Below are 7,080 nucleotides of genomic sequence, written 5' to 3'. Positions count from 1 at the left end.
CTGCTCGTTCCAGTGCCCACAAGAATATGCTAAGCCAGGAACATTAATATACGCATTAGTACGTATCGAGAGACAGGATTTCAACCCACAAATCAAGAAATTCAAAGTTGCAGTTTTCCATACTGAGACACACCTCAGCCATCCTGCAAACATATTTTTTTCCTCATGGATGTTTGTAGCAAATTTCTTTTCAGCCTCTCTTTTCTTTGTTTCCTATTACACATGCCAAATGAATCAAAAATATCAAGAACTCACTCTAAAGTGGTGATCTTAACCTCTACAGTTACAGAGTTTACATATTATAGCATAGACATGGTGCACATTTATCTAATTAGAAGGATGCTTCTGAAAAAAAAAGGACTTGAGTCTGGAAAGAAAAGCAAGGAAAAGGCCTACAGTCAAGTGGAGAAACCACAATCACAAAATACATAGTTAAATCAGTGGCACAAGTGTTAACCTATTGCAGGTGAGGAGAAACGCTGCTCCCTTTCAAAGGGGCATCAATCCTCACGGCCAAGCTGCTCACATGAAAACGACACTGGCAACAGACGCCCGTCTACCCAGCTGGAGCAAGGCATGTGCGGCAGCGAGAGCGGAGACCAGAAATAACTGCAAATACAATCGACTGAGATGACAGGCACAAGCTGACCAGCACCAAGCGTCAGAGCAATCGGTAAGAGGGTTGCAGCTTCACACTGCCTTTCTGTTACAGAAATTCCAGGAACCCAGCCCTGGAGCTGAATAAAGTTGCTGAATAAAGCAGCGGTAAATTCATTCCCAGCTATCATCCCTGACAAGGCGGCTTCTAGGGCTTCTGTCAGAGGACTAGGCCTTATCTCCGGGACCAAGATGAGTCACGCTGGAGAGCCAAACAAGACAGCGAAAGAGGACAAGTCCATTAGACGTGATGTTTGCTCTGCCCTGCTCTTGTGGGCTGCTCTGTCAGCACGGCAGCTTGCATGAGCCACGCTAGAGCAGCTAGGACAGCAAAGGGACAGCTTTGCGGGTCCATCCCCTCACAAAGACTTTCCTGCACAGCAGGACTCCTCAGATATGCTGTTTCTGCGGCCAGGAAAATCTCACTTATACTTGTAGTTAGATGACACCTGTATTAAAGTTGCTGAAAACTCTGCCCTTTCCCAGCAGCACAAATCACCAGCTGGAAAATGCACTCAGCCTGGTACAGACCACCACTACTATCTGTTGCTGCAGAAAAAAACCACCCAGGTAAGAGATTTGTCCTAAAGATACTAAAAGAGGGGAAAAGAGCAATTTGATCTGAACTGTTATTCCCTAATTGAACCAGGAACGCCCTCATCCCTGTGCCCAGAAGCGCTATTCCACCAATGCCCAGTCTAAGCAGCATATGACCGCACAGACTCGGTTCGGGAGGTAGAAAACACACCCAGGCTTCACTAGATGTGAACGTATTCGTACGACTGCCACTAGCTGGTGCCAAGCCCAGCGCAGGTTCAGCAGCTGCAAAGCCGTTCTTGCAGTTTGCTCTGACCTTCGTCTGCAGCCAGAAGTTTTCTCTCTGCAGAGGCAGAAAAACCCTGTGGGGCACAAGTCTGACAACAAAACTGGCCGGGGACAGCGGCCTGGGTGTCAAAGCGGGGACCCAGGTGGGCACTGCCAGCTCTACCGCGTCCTGATAGTGGAGACATCCAAGGCAATGTCTAAGCAACTGTTGGGCTTCCAAGTACTCTCCTGGAAGTGCCAGCAGCTGGACGCGTCATTATATCATCACATTATACTTTGGGTACATATTCTGATGTTGATTTGCTTTTGTAAGCGTATAGTTGAGTTACTACAAGTGCAGAAAGTAGACCCTGGCACTGGAAATGCCTGTATATCATATCATGCCCTTACCTCGTTTCATACGGTGGCTTTCATGAGTGGGACCACAGAGAGCATATAGCCTGAAGTATATCTCTGGATGCTCACATTTACACGTTTAAACACACATACATGTTTTTAAATGCAGATGATTCTCCATTGGAGTAATTGCAGTGCAGACTGTTCAATTTCAGCTTTACATAAAAGCAAGCCACTTGTTCAGCTCTATGAGGTCTGACACATTTTGGCCAGTATTCTGTAATCCAAAGTTTTCCTGAAGACATTCTGGGGAGAGCTCCACTACTGGCCAGTGGACAGAAGAACTGGCAATGGGGGAAGTATGTTTTGGTGCTTAAAAGCTGCTGCAATGGTTAGCTGCTTCTCTTACCCCGTTCACAGGGGGGAAAAAAATAAAATACAGAAATCACATAAATCACATCTTAGCTCTTAACTGACACAGGCTCTTCTCCAATTGCTGGCATAAGGAGATAATTGACTACAACCCTTTTGCAATGTCATCACTCCCAAATACAAAAGCAATTGGCTCTGGAACATGGAGCACCCCATGGCACATTCTCCACAGAGCCCTGGCTATGGGATGAGAGCAAAAACATCCTCTGGACCTCACCTGCTTCCCATAGCACGCTCGCACCGTGGCGAGAGGCAGGCATGCTACATCATCCCACATCACACCTGCACCCTAAGTGCAACTGGGGTAAACCTCTGTGACCCTGCGGACGCCTCTGTTACCCCACGAGAGCCCTGGGATATCTAGCTTTGAGGTGCAGATTCTCTCATTACTGGTATTAGCGGGATAAACACGCAGCAACGAGCTTATTTTGTTTTTAATTCTGCAACTAGGCCAAGCGGCAGAGCTCGCTCTCCCTTCGCGCGCAGCGCTTCCCCTCCCCGATCCCAAAAAACACTTAGCGGGGGATCTCTGCAAAGCATCCTTCTCACCTGCAGCTGCAGTGGTCGCCTTGAAAAAGTCAACATTTACCTCGGTGTGCTGGCTGAGCCAGCGCAGTGTTTTAGAGCAGGAAACACCGTCCTCTACCCGTGCTGTCCATCAGCTCCCAGGGACGGATTCCTGCTCCTGCACGTGACACGCTTGGATTTGATGCGTGCTTTACCCAGGACTGACCTCATGCCAAAATATGCACTTTTATTGCTTACATTGGGATCTTTGCCAGCACACGTGCAGCATTTTGCTGGCAATTAATGGAAAATACCAACTTCTCCGGTTCCTGGTGTGTAGCTCTCACCTGTCACACGGAGTTTGTTTTGCCTCCTTGGCAGGCGGCGAGATCTTTGCCACACTCCTCTTGTGATGGACAACAGGGAACTTACAAGCTTGAGTTTGTCACGGACAAAACAGGAGAACAAAAACGTGCCCTCAACTCAAGAAACACCTTCAGCATGCTAACTAAAAACTATTAAAAAACCCCCCACTTTGGGAGTATATTTTGCAGCGCGTGGGGGCTGTGGGTCCCCACAGCAGGGGTGGGGGCTTGCAGCGGTGAGGCACCCTCTGGTGGGACCAAAGGCCGGGCAGAAGCCGGGAGGTGCTTCCCGCTCCTGTGACAGCCCGCACTAGCTTTGTACTCGGGATTGCACACAAAGCCAAACTCCAGCTTTCCCTGCTCACCCGTATTTGGGATTTGACAGGGGTCCAACACACCTCACCCGAGATCTGGGGGAACGTCTTGGTAAGCACACACCGCAGTGGGGGGGGCAATGGGGGTTAGCAAGGTGTTGAGCTCACTGTTCAAGTTACTCTGAACAGAAGGAGACTCGGGTGTAGGTGCACTGGCAGGTTTGTTTTCTGTTCTTAATCAACGCTGTTAACAAACTGACGTGATGGCTTAGAGCGAGGCTAAACCCGGTATGAGAGCTGCAGATGGAAAAGGGAACATCAGTGGGGGTTTTCCTCCCACCAGCGCAAGAGAAGGAGAATGTCAGATCCCTCCTAGTGCTGGGAGAGATCTCCAACCCAAGGGTGGACACAGAACAAGCCAACCCACACTTTCCACAGCAGGACCTCCAACTCCTCCTTTAGCCTCCTCCACTGCCGATACCCCAGCAGGCAATGCCCCATCGCTTCTTTGCTGTAACTTCAGACCAACCCTTCTTGATTTACACTGCGGAAAGAGAACTTCGAAGTAAGCCGTGGGCAGACCACAACTCTCCCTCCAGTGGTGGGGCACGAAGGAGCTGTAGAGACTCAGCATCACACCATATCTGAAATCATTAAGGTTGAGCTGCCCATGGACTATGGTGGGGTTTTTTTAGTTTTTTTTTTTGTTGTTTTTTTTTTTTGTTTGTTTGTTTGGGGGTTTTTTGTTTTTTTAAACAAGATTGAAAAACAATGTATCCACTGTATCATAACACACTTGGAAATGATGCCTTTTCTCTGAAAGTCAAGATGGTGTGTGGGCTGGGGAACTACTTCCAGGAGGAGTTCACAGTTTTCTGTGAGGAAGGGATTTGCAAGCGTCATTGCAACTCACCTAGGGAGCAGCTTGCGACGGATGCTACGGCTCCTCCACGTGTATTTGATTATTGGCTTCTGCCTGCTTCCAATAAAGGTGCTCACCCGGGCTTCAAACCTCTTTCTTTGTGAAGCGCCTTGTAGTCCACCACGTTGGTGGTGCGTATCCCACCTTGCAGCAATCTCAGTGTACCCAGATTCCAGTAGTTTACTGGAAGATGTCATGTGAGAGTTACAGCATGGTACGAATAATGTATGTCCAGCATCACAATGCTGGAGAACATGAACTGGGGTAAAAGGAAAAAAAGCAATTAAAGGAATCTCCCTTTTGAGAACAGAGTAGGGCTGGAGATGAGCAGTGAGCAACAGCGTCGTGCTGTGCTAAGTCCTTCTGGGTTTACTGAGCGATCCTTCAAGTAAGCTTTAGGATACACCACCTTATGAATAGTAATCTACAAAAACAGTAATTTGAGTATTTAGGACAATCCTATTTGCATTACCGACACAGTTAGTGATAAGGCATGGAAAAAAGAGGCAAAAAGAAAATAGGTTTACTATCAAACCTCGAGTTTGAATGCAAGAAACAAAAATTACAGGCGACAGTGCTTGAAAATGAATCCTGGCTGGCTGCCAAATATATTTTTCAAAACAATGCCTAATTGCCTCAGGAAATACATTAATCAAAAGCTCCCAGAGGCCTGAGAACCGTTTGCTCCAATCCACTGAGGCAGAATAGCGATAACGACCTGAGTAATACAAGGAGCTACGTACGTCCTTGAGACAAAATACTTACATGAGAAATAGGAAAGGATACCCAACTAAAAGCTTTTAAACAAATTCCTTGAGCAGCTTATTGATGTCTCTCTTGGGAGGGATCAGATAAGAAAAAACGGTCCTCTGACCACAAAACCAGCAACAGGCATTGGAGAAGTTCATGGATTGTGCTGTCCAAATTGAGATATAGAAGGTGGCATCAAGAAGATCATCCCTGTGGTGCAGCCCAGACCACGTGGAGAGCAAATCAGGCCAGCGTGAAAGAACAATCAGTCCACGCAAGGGTATAACCTGAAACACCCATGGCCACAGGCAGAGGAAGAGCGTGCTGAAGAACTGAAGAGCTGGATCACTCAACGAAAGGCTTCTTCCTCTCGGCACATCAGCCCGGGCTCCTCAGGCTCTGTTGGATGCAGAGCCCACAGGGCCAACCGACCGGGTGCGCAGAGAGGGGACGCTGGGGAGGGTCAGCTGGGGGTGCAATGACAAGCCTCGCACCCAGCTTCTCTCGCCCTGCTCTCCCGCACGTGTCCTCTGCCGGCTACTCACGCTCCTGCTGCAGCAGACGACACTCTTCCCGTACACGGTTTGCTCAGCATTCCCTTTAATCCACGACACATCTCCTAACCCTCCTTCTCTCACATTACATAAAGCTTCTGAGGGCCGATGTGCAGTTGCTAAGCAGTAATTTTGCATGACTAAAAAAGAAATCTTTGATTGCTAGGTTCTCTAAATGTTGGGTGTCCCCCCCCGCCTTATTGCAATATAATTATAGCTATAATAAAAACATTGCAGAACATTCATCAGCATGCAAAAATTAGGTCAGGAACAGAGCAAGGATATCATCTATGCCTTTTAGAAGCCTTTGCTTCTTCCTTTGCCGACGGAAGGGGAAGGGCAGGAGAAATTTGGTATTGCATAAAATCACAAATAACAGGTTTTTCCACCCTGTTAGCTGGTCTGGCCTGAGCAGAAGTTCACATTCTTGTTTGAGAAGGCAGCTCGCTTCCCTCACCCCAGTCTGAGCTGGGTATGCCGACGCATCCCTCCGGCAGGGAGCTGGGACATCTTTCCCACTGAGCTGCAGTTGCGGCCCGGCTGGTGAGAGGTCAAGTAGCCCTGTGCTAAGCTGCTGAGCTAATTCACCACCGGGAGCTTTCCTGAAATTGCCACAAGATTTTTTTTTTTTTTTCCACCCTTTGTCATGCTAAAGCTCCTAATGATGGCCCCAAGCACTGTCCTAAATATCTTTTTTTCCCCAATAGTTCTGACATTTAACTTTCACTAGACATGCATTTTTAACAGTTATTCACTACCTCCATAATTTTTAATAGTTTTGCTTTCCTTTAGCCACGTTTAAGACTTGCTTTCCCTCATACATACAACCTCATAAAGGAAGGTGTAGAGAGGTGGGGGTCGGTCTCTTCTCCCAAGGAACAGGCGACAGGACAAGCGGAAACGGCCTCAAGTTGCGCCAGGGGGGGTTTAGACTGGATATTAGGAAGAATTTCTTCACAGTAAGGGTTACCAAGCACTGGAACAGGCTTCCCAGGGGAGTGGGTGAGGCACCATCCCTGAATGTTTTTAAAAGCCGGGTAGACACAGTGCTTGGAGATAGGGTTTAGTGATGGTTTTGGCAGTGCTAGGTTAACGGTTGGACTTGATGATCTTAAAAGGTCTCTTCCAACCAAAACGATTCTATGATGCTCTGTGCAAGTTCCTTGACTGCGACCAACTCGTGCTTCCTGCCAGTGCCCCTCATTTCTCCCTTAGAAGTCTGAGGAAGAAGGTTTTTCTCCGTTTAATCCCTTCTTTCCCTTTTTTTTTTTTTCCCCCCACTGTGGCCAACTGTCTTTTGACGAGATGTTGCCAGCGAGGTGGCCCCGGTGTCTGCCCAGCCCCACGCTGTGCTGCAGACACGCAGCCTGTGGCACTGGAGACAGTAAGGTCAACTCCTGAACTGGAGATAACATGCA

The sequence above is a fragment of the Larus michahellis genome, chromosome 7, assembly GCF_964199755.1.
Source record: "Larus michahellis chromosome 7, bLarMic1.1, whole genome shotgun sequence".
NCBI classification, from domain to species: Eukaryota; Metazoa; Chordata; class Aves; order Charadriiformes; family Laridae; genus Larus; species Larus michahellis.
Note: the sequence above shows the minus strand (reverse complement) of the source record.